The following is a 19,731-nucleotide window of genomic DNA, read 5'->3' as shown; positions in this document are numbered from 1 at the left end:
GTTTAAGGACTCAGAAGCCTAGAGATGTGGGGACATAATCCCTAGTCTGCTAGGTGCATTCTTGGGCATGGAATACAAAGAGGTAAAAGCCTGGGCTCTCAGTGAAATTAATGGAGAACACAAGGAGCCAACTCAGAACAGGAAAAGAAAGAGGCAACTGGTTAGGTCCTACCTTCTCATTGTCTGTCTCATTGGCCAGCTGAGTTAATATAATCATAGAATCACAGAATGGTTTGGATTGGAAGGGACCTTAAAGATCATCCAGTTCCAACGCTGACACATACTAGACTAGGCTGTACAAATCATAGAATCATGGAATCATAGAATCATAGAATAGTTAGGGTTGGAAAGGACCTTAAGATCATCTAGTTCCAACCCCCTGCCATGGGCAGGGACACCTCACACTAAACCATATCACCCAAAGCTTGGTCCAACCTGGTCTTGAACACTGCCAGGGATGGAGCATTCACAACCTCCCTGGGCAACCCATTCCAGTGCCTCACCACCCTAACAGGAAAGAATTTCCTCCTCATATCCAATCTAAACTTCCCCTGTTTAAGTCTTAACCCATTACCCCTTGTCCTATCACTAGAGTCCCTAATGAAAAGTCCCTCCCCAGCATCCCTATAGGCCCCCTTCAGATACTGGAAGGCTGCTATGAGGTCTCCATGCAGCCTTCTCTTCTCCAGGCGCAACAGCCCCAACTTTCTCAGCCTATCTTCACACACGAGGTGCTCCAGTCCCCTGATCATCCTTGTGGCCCTTCTCTGGACTTGTTCCAACAGTTCCATGTCCTTTTTATGTTGAGGACACCAGAACTGCACACAATACTCCAAGTGAGGACTCCAAAGATCAGAGTAGAGGAGCAGGATCACCTCCTTCCACCTGCTGGTCACGCTCCTTTTGATGCAGCCCAGGATACGGCTGGCATTCTGGGCTGCAAGTGCACACTGAAGCCGGCTCACGTTCATTTTCTCATCAACCAACATCCCCAAGTCCTTCTCCACAGGGCTGCTCTGAATCTCTTCTCTGCCCAACCTGTAGCTGTGCCTGGGATTGCTCTGACCCAGGTGTAGGACCTTGCACTTGGCTTTTTTGAACTTCATAAGGCTGGCATCAGCCCACCTCACAAGCGTGTCAAGGTCCCTCTGGATGGCATTCCTTCCCTCCAACGTATCACCCGAACCACACAGCTTGGTGTCATCGGCAAACTTGCTGAGGGCGCACTCAATCCCACTGTCCATGTCAGCGACAAAGATGTTAAACAAGACCGGTCCCAACACCGATCCCTGAGGGACACCACTCGTTACTGGTCTCCAACTGGACATTGAGCCATTGACCACAACTCTTTGTGTGCGGCCATCCAGCCAGTTCTTTATCCACTGAGTGGTCCATCCATCAAATTGATGTCGCTCCAATTTAGAGACAAGGATGTCGTGTGGGACAGTGTCGAACACTTTGCACAAGTCCAGGTAGATGACATCAGCTGCTCTACCCCTGTCCATCAGTTCTGTAGCCCCACCATAGAAGGCCACCAAATTGGTCAGGCAGGATTTCCCCTTAGTGAAGCCATGCTGGCTGTCACCAAGCACCTTGTTGTTTTTCATGTGCCTTAGCATGCCTTCCAGGAGAATCTGCTCCAAGATTTTGCCAGGCACAGAGGTGAGACTGACTGGTCTGTAATTCCCCGGGTCATCCGTTTTCCCCTTCTTGAAAATGAGGGTTATGTTTCCCTTTTTCCAGTCATCGGGAACTTCACCTGACTGCCATGATTTCTCAAATATGATGGCCAGCGGCTTCGCAACTTCATTTGCCAGCTCCTTCAGGACCCGTGGATGGGTCTCATCAGGACCCATGGATTTGTGCACGTTCAGATTTTTAAGATGGTCTCGAACCAGTTCCTCTCCTACAGTGGACCCGAGGTCTTCATTCTCACATTCCCTGCGTCTGCCTTCCAAGACTTTTGTGGTGTGGTCAGATCCTTAGCCAGTGAAGACTGAGGCAAAGAAGTCATTCAGAACCTCAGCCTTCTCCAAGTCCTGTGTAGCCAGTTCTCCCAAGAGCTTCCTGAGGGGGCCTACATTCTCCCTAGTCTGTTTTTTATTTGCTATGTACCTGTAGAATCCCTTCCTGTTATCCTTAACATCTCTAGCCAAGTTTAATTCGAACTGGGCCTTAGCTTTCCTAACCTGGTCCCTAGCTTCCTGGACAACATCCCTGTACTCTTCCCAGGCCGCCTGTCCTTGCTTCCACTTATTATAAGCCTCTTTTTCATTTGAATTTTCCTCAGGAGCTCGTTATTCATCCAAGGAGGTCTCCTGGCCTTCCTGCTGCACTTCCTTCTAGTTGGGATGCAACACTCCTGAGCTTGTAGCAGGTGATCCTTGAAAATCAACCAAGAGTCTTGGGCCCTCCTGCCCTCTAGGGCTGTATCCCATGGAACCTTACTAAGCAGGTTCCTGAAGAGGCATCTGAGCTGAGCTCCCACTGAAGCCGGCTCATTGGCTGGACCGGCTGGAGTATCTCCGCATTGCTCTGAGCATTTACTATAGATGCTGGCAACTGACTGGGTGTGTTGGGATGGAATGATGCCCCCCTTCCCCAACACATCTAGTTTAAAGCCTCCTTGACCAGTCTGGCAAGCCTCCTACCAAAATTGCTCTTCCCCTTCTTTATCAGACCAGCTCCACCAGCCCCCACTAGACCTGGCCTACAAACCTGGGTCCCGTGTTCAAGACACCCAAACCCCTGACTATGACACCACCCTTTTAACCAGTTATTAACCTGGCTAATCCTCCTAGCTTTTTTTAGGTCTTCCCCTGTACCTGGAGAATTGACAAAAAGACTATCTGAGCTCCAGAGCCCCTAATCATCTCCCCCAGGGCTCTGTAGTCCTTCTTTACGTTCCCCAGGCTACTACTATCTATATCCCTAGCACCCACATGTATCACCAGAAGTGGGTAATAGTCCATGGGACTTACTAGAGCAGGCAGCCTCTCTGCCACATCCCTGATCCGTGCCCCCGGTAGGCAACACACCTCCCCTGAGACTGGGTCAGGCTGACAGACGAGTGCTTCTGTCCCTTTCAGTGTAGAGTCCCCTACTACTATGACCCACCACTTTTTCCTAGCAGCACCAGTAGAGATCTTCTTTAATAGCTCATCAGCCGGCTGTTTCTGGCTCGAGTGCGGCTCCTCATTAGCCCCCTGCAGGACAGCAAAGCGGTTCTGCGTGGGGACAGGGGATTTTGGGGGAAGCCCCTTGCTTTTGGTTGTCCTTTTCCTCCTTTTTTTTTTTTTTTTCACTATTTCCCAGCTTCCCAGGTTAACGGCCTCCTTCTTTCCTTCATGAGCTAGAGGTGAATCTCGAGGCCCCTGCACAGTTTGTGCCAGGAGCAAGCATTCCCGCTTACTCTCAGCTTCCCTGGCATCTCGCAGCCTATTAACAGCATCCCGCAGCTCAGCCCCTGCTGCAGGAGGACCTCCACCAGGGAGCACCGAGTACAGCCCTGCCCATTGTGCACCCTCCCCTCACCAGACCAGTGCAGGCACTCTCCTCTCTACACCTCGAGCTCTGCACTGCAGCCTCCCCTCTCACCGGCTCTGTCTGGGTGCCTACGCTGGCCACCGCCGGGGCAGCCAGAGCAGAGCTCCCGGACCGGGCCCTGCTCACACGCCGAGCGCTCACCATCCTGCCCGCACAAACTGCCTCCACCCGCTCTGTTCGCCGCGCTCCCTGGGGCAGGTTTTTACCCAGTCAGGGCTGGTGCCGCTGCTCCTGGCTCCGCCCCGTGTGAGTCAGCTGCTCGCTCTCGTCAGCTGAGCTGCCGGCTCCTGGGCAGGTCCTGTCGAGGACTTGAGGCTCCCTCGGTGGCTCTTGCTGCTCTGAGTTGAGGCTCCTGGACGCTGATCTCCCCCCCGCTCCGGTGTTGAAGGCGTCCTCTCTCAAGCTACTCACCTCAGCACATGACCCATTAAAGCCCCATTAAGCCTGGCCTTGGATACTGCAAGGGATGGGGCAGTGACAGCTTACTGGAGCAACCTGTACCACCTGCATAGTGAAGAGTTTCTACCTAATAGTTAATCTAAATCTCCCTCTTTCAGGTTAAAGCCATTCCCCCTTGACCTATCCCTACATGCCCTTGTCAAAAGTCCCTATCCACATTTCTTGTTAGGCCCTTTAGGCACTGGAAGCTGCCCTGAGGTGTCCCTGGAGCCCATCTCTCTCAGCCTATCTCCAGAGCAGAGGTGCTCCAGCCCCCAGAGCATCTTTGTGACCTCCTCTGGATTTGCTTGAGCAAGTCCCCGTCGCTCTTGTGCTGGGGTCCCCGCAGCTGGACGCGTGACTGCACGGGGAGGGAAGGGTGTGTTTAGATGCCGACACACGCTGGCTCCTGCACGTGTGTAGGAAGCAGGGGGAAACGCCGCCCAGGGAGTGCTTCCAGCCGGGGTACGCTGCTCTTCCGGAGAGCGCGGACACCGCACGCCTCAGAACACCACGCAAAACAGCCCACAACTGAACAGAACCGAACCGCGACAGGCTCGGCGACACCTCCGAGCACCGCGCTAAGCCCCACAGCTCTCCCGGGGACCACAGCGCTCCCCGCTCCCCATGCTGTGCCCCCGGGCCTGACCAGCGCCGGCCAGGGAGAACCCGGCTGGGCGGCATGGCACGGCAAAGCAGGGAAGCTAAGAAGCGCTCCCAGGGTCACCGGCGGGGTGGCCTCAGGCACCCCAGGCCTCCGTTAACCGCCAGTGGCGAACAAGACGGGGCGGGAGAGGTCTCTCCCCCCAGCGGCTGCGCCCACATCTGTCTGAGCTCCAGCCGATCTCCTGGTGCCTGCCGTCCGGCTCGTCCCGCCCGGGAAGAGAAGCGGAGGAAGGGGCAGTCGGACGCGGTAGCGCTGACCCCTACGTTGCATAGAGCTCACCCCGTGGGGAGCAGCCTGCGCATGTGCTTTCGCTGGGAATCAGCCTTTCCTGAAACTGTCTCCAGTCCTGACAGGTCTTAGATCCTGTCAGATACTGTAGTCATTGTGCCCTGTTAGGCCTGGGGTTGGTCATACGCTTCTCTATTACATCTACTGCATAAGAAGCAGCCTAACAGAAAATTCAGATATCCAATATAATAGAAAATGTGCCTCCTGCAACAGGCCACAAGTTGTATGCATGTAACACTTCTGCCTGAGGCTTTAGGGCAGCTTCTGGGCCCTGTTCCTGTCCTGACACTGGTGATAACTCCTAATGTCCGTCGTGCTCAAAAACTCTGAATAAACCAATAAATCAACTTATTTTGTACCGCATCATAGCAATAAAGATTAGTTGCATAACTTCATTGTGATTTGCTGGGAACTTTCCAGAACCAGTGGTTGGCTTCTCCCAGAAACAGACTCTCTTATATACCCACACCCCTCCAAACACGAGTTTAACAGACTTCAGATCATGATGCATCTGCATTCATTCAGGCACATCACATCAATACAATGCATACAAGCCTTTCAGTTGCCTTAACAGCTGAAGTATTACTCACTGACCCTGGTGTTCAACACAAAACTGAACTTTTCTTTGCTATTTTGACATTCTCTTCACCAGGATTATATTTAAGGTCAATGCAGTTTTAGCCCTGGATCCCTGGAGCTTAAATTATTCAAAAAAATATGAAACCCCACCAGTTAAATCAAGAAAATATGTTCTAAAGAAAGATAAAACTAATGCTCTGTTTAAAAACACATTTCCAAAAAGCAGCTCTAAACTCATCTCATAAAACTGTTATGAAATCCCTCGTTCCTCCATACATGAGGAGAGCTCTCTGAAGACTAGAATATTAGTTTATATTTGTTGGGTAATCTAGTAAACCCACATGGGGAGAAACTGGAAAGAGAAAAATGAAGGATTCTTTCAGTGTTGCCTCAGATTGCTCATCTGTTTTAGAGCACACACCTATCTGTATTGAAGGTTTTCAGTGTTTCACAGCTGAATTTTAATCAAAACCAGCCTTTGCTGAAGGCATGAAAACCTGGATTGTAATAGATATCTGTAGGATCAGTTGTGGAGCTGCCACTAAATGCATTTGTCACTCAATAATTATTGTTCCAATAGACAGGCAATTCTGTAGCAAATTCTTACAAATCACAAACCTGCTGACTTGGCCACCTGTTAAACTCAAGCCTCTTGTACTGAAAGACTCCTAATAACTGCTAAGTTATACTCAACATTAAATGCAAGTCAAGGTTGGTATTTTCCAAAATCCTCCCTGCTCAGACTTCTTGTTCTTTCCAAGTCTTCCACTGTGGTAACATCCTCCTCACTTACCTGTCATAAGGCTGACTCAAAATGAATGAGGAGATGATCTGCCATTTATGAGATTAGCAGAACTGGATATGACAACCGGCTCCTCAGGTTTCATTCTTCTTATCTGTGTGTGTTTCTGGCTCACCATACCTGTAGCTTCAGCGCATTCACTGCAGTAGTGTCCAGGCACTTTAATTATGGAACCATAATCAAAGCTACATAGCTAAATAGCTTATTCTTACCAAATAAAGTTATGTTTGCACCCGAGGTCATACCTGCCAGAACAGGCATGTTTTAAAAGTACCATCCAGTCATAAAGAGTAAGATGTACTTTGAAATTTAATGGAAATGCACTCTGTTAATAGTGTTTTGCAGAATTAAAAAATGGTAATAAGGTTTATTAAAAAAGCAGTGAAGGACCTCTCTTTTCAGGCAGAAAGTGTTTACTATGTAAAAATTATTGTGACTGGGGGAATCTGGTTTTGCACTGAAACCGTCAAGCATTTTGTCACAGATAGACCTGAGGCCTTGTATTTAAATAATTGGTTTCGTCAAAGAGCCCAAGAGCAATAGAAAGGTCATGAGAGCGATTCCAGTCCATTGGTAGTTAGGCAGCAGAGTGCTTCAATGCCCTTTAGCCTTTGAGTGTGCTGCAGAACAGAGGAGTTTGGTGCTAAACGACAAATTGAGTTAGAAATATTTGAGCCATAAACCATAGTAAATCCTTTAGCACTTGAAACACCATGTGACACTCCAAACTGAGAGCAAATGAAGTGTTACTCTGTGCATGTTTAAAACGCATGGAGGCTGTGTTTACTGGATTATCCATTTCTTAACCATGTCTCCTTTAAGAGCCTTTGCAAACTGATGTCACACATCCCACCAAAGGAAACCACTTACAGAATGTTCCTCTAACATGATTTAAGGAAAAAAAATCTATCTCCATGAAAACAAAATTATTTAGGTTGGGAAGTCAAGAACAGCTAAATTAGGAAGTGGCAGATTTATGTGTGCCTGCATAACCTCTACTCAGCCCTCTGGTAGGTCCTGTGCCCTGAGTGAGACAGAGGTCTTGTGGAAAAAATAGTATGTGATTATGCAATTAAAGACTGTATCTTAATACAGAAAGGAGCTGAATAAAGGTTCTGTTGGCAGCTATGAATAAGGCATTTCCTAACATTTAAGTTCTGGGCTTTGAAGCCTGAGCACAGAATTTCTGGCAGGTGACATCTGCAGCTGCCTTTTAAATATAGGTGAAAATTAATGCTGGTGTAATTACTGAGCCTTTATTTCTACAGAACAGCTTTCAAATTACCTGTGATGAAGAAAGAAGGATATTAGGAGCCATCTGGAAAAGGCTGCTCTTCCTGAAATGAGGAGAATCGCTGTTTCCCTGGGGTGGAGTCAGCAGAAACATTATCTAAAGTTGGTGGTTCTTCCCTTGTTTTCTGGCCAGTGTTGTGACCGCTATAGAAATAACAACAATGAATCAAAAATTATTGCTGCCCTGATCTGAATCTTACTGCACCCCTTTTTCTGTTTTTGTTAATTACTCTAGTTATCAAAGTCCTTAGGCTAGATTCACAGCCATTTGAACTGTCTTTTCCTACCCAGTCTTGACAGCCTGATCAGAATTTCTAAGGAAGATTCATACTGACAAGAACCTTAAGTATTGCTACCCAAGCCCTTCTATTCAACAGGATTACAGACTTCCAGGAAGCGGGGTTGGTGTGTGAAGAAGCTTCCACCAAAACTGCTGCCACTTCTTCATGCCGAGTTCTTCTGGGCTTGTCCTGTTCTGACATTACCCTTTCACAAGTCATGGAGAGCACAAGTATTCCCACTACTTCATTCACCAACAAACTTCTTGTTTCTCTGTTAAAAGTACACAGCAGAGGCCAGCATAAACTTTGACTTCAATTTAGGTTAATGTAGTTCTAGCTATTTCAATCATTCTTGTCTTTGTTTTATGGATTTAGTCAAGAAAATCAAATATTAAAAAAGTGTGTTAAGTGCAATGTTAGCTGAGACTGTAAACGTGCCAAATTGATGAATGAAAAGTTACTATAAAAATGTCTGCACTGTGTAAGTAAATGAAATTATACAGTCATTGCCCTTCTGCTGCATATGTGGCATTTTGGTTGAAAAGTTAGCATAAAGCTTGTCTATTCTGAGATTCATCTGAACAAAAAGTGCCTCTTGCTCCAGATCGTAAATGTCACGTAATTCCTAACCAGGAATAAATATTTACTTTCAGATTTTAAATACTTCAGGGAAAAAGAAAAAAAAGGAAAAAAAAAGAAAAAAAGAATAATAAGAAAAAAAATGGCTGCTCACGTTTGGAAATATTTCCGTAACCAAAGTTGCTCCAAAACATTGATGTTCTCCAACACTGTGTCCTCCAAAATACTGTGGCAAACAGTAAAGAGGTGCAATTAAGACACTGTCGTCTTGACAACGTCATGCAAGAAATGGAAGTATTATTTCTGATTCATGAAAGAAAACTGCAATACTGATCTTTTAACTCAGAATATTTCACTCAAGCATCTCAAAATGAACCAGCCAAATAGCTATCAAGGTGAACAATACTTTGAGACTACAGTATTAAATCCAAAGTGAACTAACCTTCAAGGAAAAGAAAAAAAAACAGTACAAAGCAATGCTACAACGGGACAAACAACTAAAGCTTGCAGAAGCTATACTGGGTGTTTTGGGATTAGCTCTCCTACAGTGCTCATTTTAATGGAGCATTATCATGATGGAAAATGTGGCTCCTGGGGCCTGTCACCTTTACCCACAGTGCCAGTCAACCTTTCTGATGTGTTTCCACAGGCCTCAATTTTGTCCATATCTTCTTGTGTTACTAAAACAGAGGAGGGATTAGGAAAAGTCCAGGACTAACAGCTGGACCTCCCAGAACAGCAAATCTAGCAACAGCGCTGTAACCAAACTGATCCTTACAGGGCAGAAAAATGTCCTGTCAGTGAGGAACAGATGGAAGAAAAGTGGCGAGGATTGTATCCTCAGTCTCAGAAGAGGTTATCTCAAAGCATGCTAGATTACATGGTGCAGAGAGGAAACTCTGGAAGCCTTTGGTCCTAAATACAAAATTCACGAAGAGCAAAGTGGAAGATGGCAAAAGGGGTACCAAGCTGGGTCCCACCTGAGAAGCTGTTTAGCCACGTCAGTGCCATGCTGCACCACAGCAAGCAGACCAGATGAAAAGGAAATACTGGCTGCCACATGAAGAACAAGAACTTCACTCTGCTAAAGAGCAGCTTGTGAAAAGGTAGAGCTGTCAGCTTCAGGGTGTGGGTTGTGCCCAGCAGGCAGCTTGACACAGGAGTCCTCAGCTTTGAGAATGCTTTCACTTCAAAAGATCTCGCTTGAATGTGAGGATACATGCTGGCAACAACGGGCAACTTTGAGGCACCTTTTCCCTTATAGCTATATTTACCTAAGGAATTTCATGCACAGAAAAAATGAGTGAAAGGGAATGTTCAGATACATGACAGGAATGGGTTTTATTGTTACTTCTTTATCAGCCAGCCCTTTGTTTTCTTTTAGTCAGTCTGACAGTCATAAAAAGCTATTCTAGGTGCAGCCCACTGAGAAACAAACCACAGTCCTCCCTGCAATGCGGAGGCTAGGGATCATTATGCTCTTAGTGTGCCATTTGGAATTCATGCAATGCATCCGCTTACTCTATTAAATTAAAGCATTTCCTGTAGCAATTGAGGAAGGATAAAGAAAATAGTTGGTATTCTAAAAGCATTGTTTGATTGGCCTTTCACTCTGCAAGCCATTAGAACATGCTAGCTTACAGATTTGAATTGCAATATCTCTTACCTCACATCCATTACCAACACGACATGAATGTGAAGGGCTGCCCCTGAAGCCAGCAGCTTTGCTATAGATACACAAGCTGTAAATGAGATAAAGATCTGGCTCTAGTGTTTTTCACTTTGTTTTGCTTTCCTCAAGTTTTATATTCCCTGCACTTCAGGTTCCTATCTCTCTGGTTAGTCACTGTTTTTCAGCCTGTGCTCTTCCTGTGGGACCCTCCCGGGTGTCTGCTCCTCCCTGCATTCGATAAGGAGATTATTTGGAATGGCAGCAGACAAGCACAGGTGGTGGGACCACCTGCTACAATCTCTTCAGCCTTTTGGGCAGTATAGTCATGCTTGGGTTTAACCTTTGTATTTCCTTTCTTTTTTTTTCTTTTTCTTTTTTCTTATTAAGAATTATTCTGATTTCTTATAAGCTGAAGTTAGCCATCAATTCCTTTATTCAGGGGTCTGAGAAGAGGAATTATGATGAAAGACACTATTGTCTTTGTCCTGGAAAAGTAATTTTCTACTATATTCTACCTGGGACAACAGGCTCATGCTTTGCATTATTTCAAAACCTCAGGCAGGCCCAACAAAAGCATAGCCCCAAACCTCTTTTAAGCTGCATTCCCATCTCTCCTTTCATTGCCTAACAGTTTCACGTGCCTATTATCCACCTGCTCCTGCCAGCTCCCCAGTTTTACATGGCCATGCACAGCAGTAAAAGAGTATCTCACTCCCTCATTTGGCTGTGTTAGTCAGGCACAGTTTCAGCCTCAGAGGACATCTACAATAGTGATTTATTGTGGCAGAGGGTTTCTTCTTGGTTTAAATTCGCCCAGTTGTCTATACTTGGCATCTTCTGCCACTCTCTCAAGTTCACTGCTGGTGCAAAGCTCTTTGCCTTGTGATGGCAGGGTGAAGTTGCACACATGAGCACTAGTGATCCATCAGTGCAGACACCAGTCTCCTCTATGTATGCATTGTGCCTGCCCACGACTGGCAACTGGTGCAGATTTTATTGTCTATATAGATACAATGTGGACATAAGGTCCTGGAGCCATTACAGACCACAATTCAGAAAAGTAAGCTACTAGCTTGTATTGCAAACAGAGAAAATAAATAATAATAATAATAAAATAACATAGCTCAGTTTGGTCATGTTCTTGTTTATACAAACAATAATTAAAAAATAATGGTGGCTCAAATGAAGCCACATTTCCATGAACTCGCTATAGTGAGACTCAGAGTCAGATATTCTCAGTTTAGCCCATGAAGGAAGATAATTATAATGTAGAGAAGACAGCTGACCACCAATTTAAAGGCAGCTTCATACAGTTGGAGTCCAAATTAGAATCAGCAAGGCCTGAATTCCCAGAAATACACTGACAAGAAATATCTAACACATAGGTTCGAGAGAGATAGATACTACAGTTTGCAGCCAAGGGAAGTAAATACCTTCTCAGCTTATTTCATGTTCATGTTTCTGTATTTGGCAGAAACATTTATGTTAGATTTTAACGTATCTCTGGAAAATATTGGTAACATGTACCTATACAATTTTTGCTTAAAGTAAGGTTGGGTTTTCACTTTCACTCATCTAATGCCCAATGTAGGAAACATTAACAAGCTCTGGGGTCATTTTATGGCATGTATCCCTGGAAGCACAACTAGAAGCACTGAATCAAAACAAGCTTTTCAGGTGCACTTGTTCCAAGAGCTCTTTAGGGCTCGGCAGTTAACTAAAAGGAACGGTTTTGTAAAGTTACTTGAGAATCTAAAGATGGAAAATTTATTCCTGAGCTGATGTGCAATATTAGGCGACTTGCTTTTCATCTCAGTATTTGTTTCTGCCTGCAGAAACTAGGGATAATTTTATTTCCTTCTGTCATGTTTGAAAGGAAAATGCCTAGTCACATCATTATTCTTTACTGAATGTTCATAGACATCATAGAATGATGCTTCATTCATTTGTATTTATATATTCTATCCATCTGGTTTTGGAAGCAATATTTTGTAACATCTTAAGTCTGATGCAGACAGTGTTTTGCTTGTGTTGTACATGTCATCTTTCACTGAGATCCCATCATTTTCCCTGGGAATTTACTCATCCCTTAGATCATAAGGTGACAGACCGACAGTGACAGACCTAATTGAACACACTTCCATCTTTAGAGTACACCGATGATGCAAAGATTTACCTGTGGTCATGAAGGGAACGTGTGCAGACTCTGTTTCATAAAGAAACACTGTGTATGCCATTCTCCTCAAGAGTGTGTCTTTTGTACCTACAGGAGTGATGAGGAATGCACAGAGTTTGCATTCCTCCAGATGCATTATCTGAAACTGTGTCCCTCTGTTTGCTTTACTTCTGTTTTGTTCAACTAGTCCTTCCTTGTAAAGGGAGACGTGTTTATACATTCCATTTTTCTTGGTCTTCTTGGCATCTCACAGTCAAACACTACTCCAGATTGATCCCTTGATTAACAGTGTAGTGGAAATACAGTCTGTGTCAATTTTAGGAACAGATGAAAGAGTGTACTCGCCATCTGATGATTTCATTTCTAGCTTTCCAGCACCTTTTGTTATTTCAGGGTATTTTTTCCTGGTGGGAACAGGCACATTCAGCTGTTGTTTTCATGCTGAAAAACTGTCTGGAAGCACTTCCTTTTTTTTTTTTTTTTTTTTTTTCACCAGACATGTCTTTCAGCATGTTACCAAAGGCTTGGAATCAGCACATTGTGTTGTGACATGTGCATACTTGACATTACTTTGTTCTCTGACTTCCTTTTGCTTGCAGTCTTTAGGAAGTTATCTTACAATTAGCAAGGAATTTTGAGTCAGTGTTATTGCAGACCCAGCATATTGTCCTCTGCCATCTGCAAAGAAGAAAGCTTGGAAGAGCAGGAGGGAAGAAAGCAATTTAGTGTTTTTAACTGGCTGAACCACATAGGATTCCAGCTTCAGTTCACTGCATAGTCATAGCTCTGACTGCAGCCAGCTGAGGAAAAAATTATCATATTACACACTACAAACATTGTCTTAATTAAATGAATTAAAGGAAAAGCTAGGGCATTACAGTAACTGTCCTCAGATTTCATTTAGTGCATCCTTTTTCTGTGTTTTGCTCTGGTTTAGTTAGTGTCTCATCATATAGCAAAAGTGAAAAGGTATCTTTTTCCTAAGAAGTTTATACAGAATTGATTTGGTTTTGGTTCTCAGCTTTGCACCTTTATGTAAATGAAGCCTGTTCACTTATCCTGTAATCAAAGCTAATTAAAAAAAAACTAAACAACAAAACCAAACAACCAAACCCCAAAAACCAAAACAAAAGCCCCACAAAACAAAAACCATACAGGCTTTGTTTGGTCTCAGTGGCAAATATGTTCACTTTTAGTTGGCTGAAAAGCACATCTTTTTCTAGTCCTATTCTTGTTCTTCTTGCATTTTAGACTATCAGCCTCCTGGAGTGCATACAAGAAGCCAGCTTGTTTTTAAGCTTGTCTTCCCTGTCCAGACAACATAGCTCAAGAAACAGAGGAATGACTGCACTTTAGGCATGAGGGGATAGACTGAGAGCATGTTTGGAAAAACTACCACGGGGTAAGCCCTAGTTTCCCGCAGCCCAGTTAGACACTACTTGGCTGTGCTCTCTGTGTGTCGGGTGGATGTGAGGCTTGGGCAAAGAGCAGCTTCAAGACAGAAGCTTCCCATGGCAGCAGGATGCATTGCCTCTCAGGCAGTGCCTGTGTGAAAGGCAGGGATCCTAACAAGGCTGTGGGCTGGTCTAGGTGCCTATTTATGCTTCATACAGCAATACTGAGAACACCATTAACACGGCAAACATGCTGAAATCCTTACCCTTGTGTCCAAAGAAGGGTTAAAGTAGCAATAAGAAACTGTGCCAGAAAGAAAGCAACCACAGATACATACCTCTTTTAATGTAACAGAGACCTTCTCAACTGGTAACTGCATTTGTAGCCAGCTTCTTCCTTCTGATACAAATCTTGTTATGCCTGCGCAAGTCTTGAAGACTTGGCCTGAGGTCTTTAAATCTCATTGACTGTCAAGATCAAACGAGGTGCCTAATCTGGACGGGAGTCTGGGACATACCTTGTGGTCAGCTGCTTACGCTTCAGTGAGACATTTTGTAGACCATGATATGATCTGTATCTGTGTTAGACTTCCCTGAACATTAGCTTACTCTGGGCATAAACACTCAAGTTTTAACATTTTGACATTATTGTGTAATAAATGTATGATTTATAATAGCATCATCCAGGCAAATACTGTTTATCTATTGTGGGAGAAGTGGGGAAAGCATCTCCCTAGTGAGTGTTTTAAGTAGCTTTTTATTTACGTGCCATAGTATACACATTATATTATTTGGAACAAAAATATTTGTTGTCAGGAGGCCTCATCTTCCTGAAGGGGAAAGATATTTTTCCCTTAGAGTCAGTGAAAGTGTAATAGAACCTCTGTTTCAGCCTTCAAAAAGGGCTTTTTACAGATACACACAGATCTCAATGCTTCAATAAGGAATCTCTGTTTTCCATTGTGCTAAGACATGTCTCCATCTGCTCCCCTAAAAGACACAACTTGAATATGTCTACAGAATGTGGTAGAGCATAATGCAGTGACATCCAAATAAACAGCAGCCAAACTAATTGCCAAACTAGGTGCTGGTGCCAGTGAAGGGCTCTGCTCGAGCTGTGAGACCAGTTTCCAGAAAGCACTGCATAGACAAACCAGGATTTCTCACAGATAGGTTAGATATTTGTGCACCATATTCCTTGGCACTGAAGGACAGTTGAGTCCATCAGAGTAACCGGAAGTTGTAAATACTGAGCAATTATTCAACTACTGAGCAAGACAGAACTGTTTGGATCCCAAATTTTGAAGTATTGCTTAATGTTTTTCATTATGAACTTTCCCAATGAAATCTGTATTTCAGATCACTGTATAAGAGGAAAAGAGTATCAAAGGCTGTGCAAAGACTGACAGTTTGCAACACAACGAGGAATAAAGTCTTAAAGTACATATTTGCCAAAAATACAGCATTAAGAATTCCTGTAACTGAAACAGAGAAAAGAAGTTTATGGTGCAAATTCTAACATAAGAAAATTGACAATAACAAAATGGCTAATCCGTGAAAAAGAGGGGGGTTTTAATGCTGGGAGTTTTAAGGTTTTGCTTGTCTATTCAAAAAGTCCCTACAATTCAGTTTGTAACTCCATAATCTAAGGATTACACTATATGGAGCATAAAACCAACCAAAGCAAAGAGAAATTTGCCTCTCCCTTGCAAATCTGCTTTCAGTCATTCAGTAAATACTTCCTATTAGTGGTATTTTCCTGCAATATAAACAGCATTATAGGTGCTCACTCATGACATCTACACAAATTCGAAGTTTGCATAATGTCCTGTCCTGCATGAAACACACCTTTATATTAAATAAGGTGTCCTTATATATTAAATAATTCCTTCTGTAATATATTTTCCACACATAGACATGCAAATCGATATACTAGAATAATAATTAATTGTATATAGTGGCAGATTCAGGATATTCCTCTAAAAACTGCTTGGTCTATTTATTTTTTTTTAACAGAATACATCTGAATAATCTATCTTTTTTCGGCACTAGTGTCATTTATTAGTGTTATCTAAGTTGTACTACTTTCCTTGTCACATCATAAGTTAACCTTTCCTAATCACTACCCTGGACATTTACCAGGCTTTCCCTGGGGATGTGTTTAACTAGAGCCATGATTTTCCTGTTATTATGTACTCCAGTGCTCTGAAAGCTCATGTTGATTCTACTCAGAGACTGTAAATAATTCCATGTGAGGCTGATGCTAGGGAACTTAATACACTAAGTGGATATATGTCTAGTTTAAATGAACTCCATGGCTGGTAGTGTGGCAAGATCCTCAAAGAATCCTGCCATTTGCTCCACTTGCTAAACAGTTGGCAGACCTTCCTTGTCAGAGCTTAATAGAAATGGCTTAAAGTCTTCTGTTCTCAAAACACCTAGTTTTTCTTCCCTAGATACCCTTTGTTGGCTTTGCAAAGCTCTATGGCCCGCACATGGTATGGACAGTACACCAGTGCTACACTTCTCCAAATCTGCACTGGATTTAAGCTAGTTTCTTGAGCATCTGTGTAAGCTAAATGTGTGGCTTTCCCTATCAGTGCTTTCGTATGACTCCCACAGGAACCCTCCTCAGCCAGCTGTCATGCACGTGGGTTAAAAGAGTGTGGGGAATATTACTAACATCTCCTAAATCTGCAGCCAGCTGCTTGATCCTAACCACGGGAAGCAAGCAACAAAATGGCAGAGATCCTGGGAAAAGTAGTACTCGTTTTGAAAGTACTACGAGGAAGCACCTAGGCTACAGACATGTTACTGCCTGAAAATTTAATCCAAAAGCTCAAACAAGACCTTGAAGACCAAGAGAAGTGGTTCAAAAAAACCCAACTAACCAAGCAACCAACCAATAATCCCCAGTTTTCATTAGCAGACATATTGACCGAGCAGAGTTAAGAATTCAACATCTATTCTCTTGACAGATATTTTTCAGCTTTAGCAGGGCAAGTTGTTGCCAATACATCTAAGCCCCAGAATTTTTTAGACTAGGAAGGGAATCAAAAAAAGAGACATCCAGCTGTGCTGAATTAAAACACTGCACTTAAAATGTCCCATCAATCACAGAGCAGGAGAGTGCTGACGTTATTTGTATGAAATGTGAGAGTGCTGTTACTCACCTGCAATTAAGAAGAATAGTTTGATTTGGTTTCTTGCCGAGAGTTATGTGAATATTTTCCATTTTGCCAGGTTCTGAATTTTGCCAGCTTCCATAATCTGAAGGTAGCATTCCAGGTTCTGACTAAACCATGAACAATGACACAATACAAGTCAGATAATTTTAGAGGGAAAAATCATTCTTTTTCTGAAACCCAAATTATAATTCCATTTTCTCCATTCACATTCTCTTCAATGGGCAGGCTTGCAATGTCATGAAAACACAATTTTAATTGGCACATTTTTTGGCACAGTCTGAGAAGAGTCCAACATCTGTATGGAGACTGAATTTTTCTATCCTCCCTAGACTTGGGCCCTCAAGGCATGGATTAAGATGAGACACTAATGGGGCAGCATGCAAAAGCTTGTATTATTGGGATAGATCTCATTCATGGATAAAAAGAAATAGGAACCTTCAAACTTACAATTTTAAATGAGAGCAAACCTACAGATAGGGAAAAAAAGAGTCAGACAAGGATCTAAGCTAAGATTGGTAATGTAATAAAAGCATAGGAGCCATCTAGGGGGGATTTTGACTAGATTACATCTTCCAATGTTAGGAACAAGAAGTCCACAAGGCTTTGAGTGCAGGCTTATACCATGTCTGAATCATTTCATACACATGAATCATTTCAAGTGCATTAAATGCACAAGCAAGGGCAAGTAAAGAGAGCTATTCTGAAGATAGAAGCTTGTTGGGTAAATGCCTCAGGTTCAATTGTTTTCCAGGTTCAAATTTACAATTTTCTCCATATTATGCTAATTCTTTTCAGCCGACATTAAGCATGCTTTGTACCAAATTCATAGACTTTGATAATGTTCATCAGAGTAAGCCTATGCAAAAGCTCTGGGATATCAAAAATAATTTTTACTCACTCCCAGGAACATTTGCTCGAGGTTTTGTCTCCCAGCAAATAAAAATACTTTGGAATACTCACATCAGTAAAAAGTAATTAGAGAGAGGAGTATCCATGCAGCTATCATAAAGCTGTTTGTTGATTCAGGTCATGGGAGCTTCAAAGTATGTGCAGGACCAGCACACTTGGGTCTGGGTGTAAGTTTCAGCTGAGCCTTGGTGCCATATTTGACCCATATCCAGGTGTTCATATGCCCATCCCTTCACCTGGGTTTCTGAAGGAAAGAAATCAAGTTTGAGAGCCTGAAGGGAGCTGTAACTTGCCTCAGTGAGGCTCCTGTTTGCAGTCTTGTGCTTCAGAGGACCCTATGTGGCACTGACCTAGGACAAGCAAATAGAGCCAAGAAACTTATGTGTTGCAAAACCAGGCCTTTTTGATATCCAGCTGAGGAAAAATAACCACATTAAACTGTGCTCATCTGTCAAAACCCTATTCCAGAAAAGAAGGTATGCTGTATCCCTTGAGCTTCCTATCTCCATTTTCTCTTTAACACATGGCTGACTTCTCATACAGAGCAACTGTCTGAAGGCCTCATTTCTGTAGTTTCCCCATGTTATAATGCAGGGCAAGGTTACTGATAATGCTAGTAGGTAGTGCACATAAACACTGGTTCCTTTTACTGCATCACTCACTCTTCCGTAGGGTATTCTTAGAGACTTTCAGTGTCAATTACAAGAAACCATTTAAATGTTTCATCCAGAGAGATGATGTTAAAAAGCAATGACTAATCAAGGTCTTTAAAAACACAAAGTACTTTTTATGTAAATCCTTCTATATCAGTTCCCTTCTGTGTGGCCTTTTCCTATTTCCCAAACTTCTTGAGGATGTTTTGAGGGCTTAGATAATGGAGTAACCTGTCCTTTTGTAGCAGAGAGACAGAATGATTTGAAACTAGGTTATCTAAGAGTCATATCCTGCCATTGATTTTTTTCAGTGCTCCCAATTGATTTCAGAGGTGAGTTCCATGTGCAGATCAATACCAGGATATGGTCTTTATTTATTAGTACATTTCTGGTCATTTCACTCTACCCTAATGCCTCAAAACATATGGAGCTAATTACAGCATTTAACATTACATTGGTTTTCTTGTCTTTAGAGGAGTTAAGTCTTCATTTGGTCAACAGAATAATTTGAAAGGATTGTTTGGTGCCTTCTGTCATTGATTCAGAACTAGATCCTGTGACACACTATTTTAGGGCAGGACTGAAGCAGAGTAGCAGAGACACATGACTAAGCACGTCCTTTGACTAACCAGCAGCTGCAAATGAGCAGCAGTACTAAATTCCTGGTAGAAGTTTCAAATGGTGTTTTCACAACCAGAAACTTTTTGTGTTGATTCAGTGATCTGATTCTCCTGACCTAGTCCAACATTTTAAAGACTTCATGTACTAAAGAAATATATGTCAGGCACTTGGATGAAAGTTCACCTAGTATAAATTTCTGAACTTCATCAATATCCTTTATTTATCAGGTCAGGAATACAAGAATTGCATTTTTCAAGAAGTTCACTAGGCATTAGAGGGGATCCCAATGTGTATAACCATCTCAAACATGAGTGCCAGAGGGACGGTGCCAGACCCTCTTCAGTGCTGCACAGCAACAGGATGAGGAGCAATGGCCATAAACTAAAACACAAGAAGTATCACCTCAACATAAGGAAGAACTTCTTTACATTGAGGGTGGCAGAGCACAGGAACAGACTCCCCATGGAGGTTGTGGAGTCTCCCTCTCTGAAGACATTCAAAACATACATTCCTGTGAAACCTGCTTGAGGTGGCCCTGCCTTGGGGGCGTTGGACTAGATGATCTCCAGAGGTCCCTACCAACCCTAATGAGTCTGTGATTCATGTACTTTTCAAGTCCTGGCGCTTGGAGCCCCAGCTGACCTG

The 19,731-nt window shown here is 43.3% G+C and overlaps 1 long non-coding RNA gene across 1 annotated transcript in view; it reads right to left on the bottom strand.

Moving 5' to 3' along the window:
- The window catches only part of LOC134165164 (uncharacterized), a 30,862-nt gene extending 12,704 nt beyond the window's left edge, over window positions 1-18,158 (bottom strand). The window contains exons 1-2 of the long non-coding RNA XR_009965409.1: window positions 17,864-18,158; window positions 16,889-17,010 (exon numbers count right to left, since the gene is read on the bottom strand). This is a non-coding gene — a long non-coding RNA (uncharacterized LOC134165164). The remainder of the gene's footprint in view (window positions 1-16,888; window positions 17,011-17,863) is intronic.
- Between the last annotated feature and the right edge of the window lie 1,573 nt (window positions 18,159-19,731).

This window comes from Pezoporus occidentalis, unplaced genomic scaffold, assembly GCF_034315485.1.
Source record: "Pezoporus occidentalis ecotype Australia unplaced genomic scaffold, CSIRO_AGI_Poc_V1 ctg230, whole genome shotgun sequence".
Taxonomy (NCBI): domain Eukaryota; kingdom Metazoa; phylum Chordata; class Aves; order Psittaciformes; family Psittacidae; genus Pezoporus; species Pezoporus occidentalis.
This window is presented reverse-complemented; position numbering and strand designations above follow the sequence as displayed.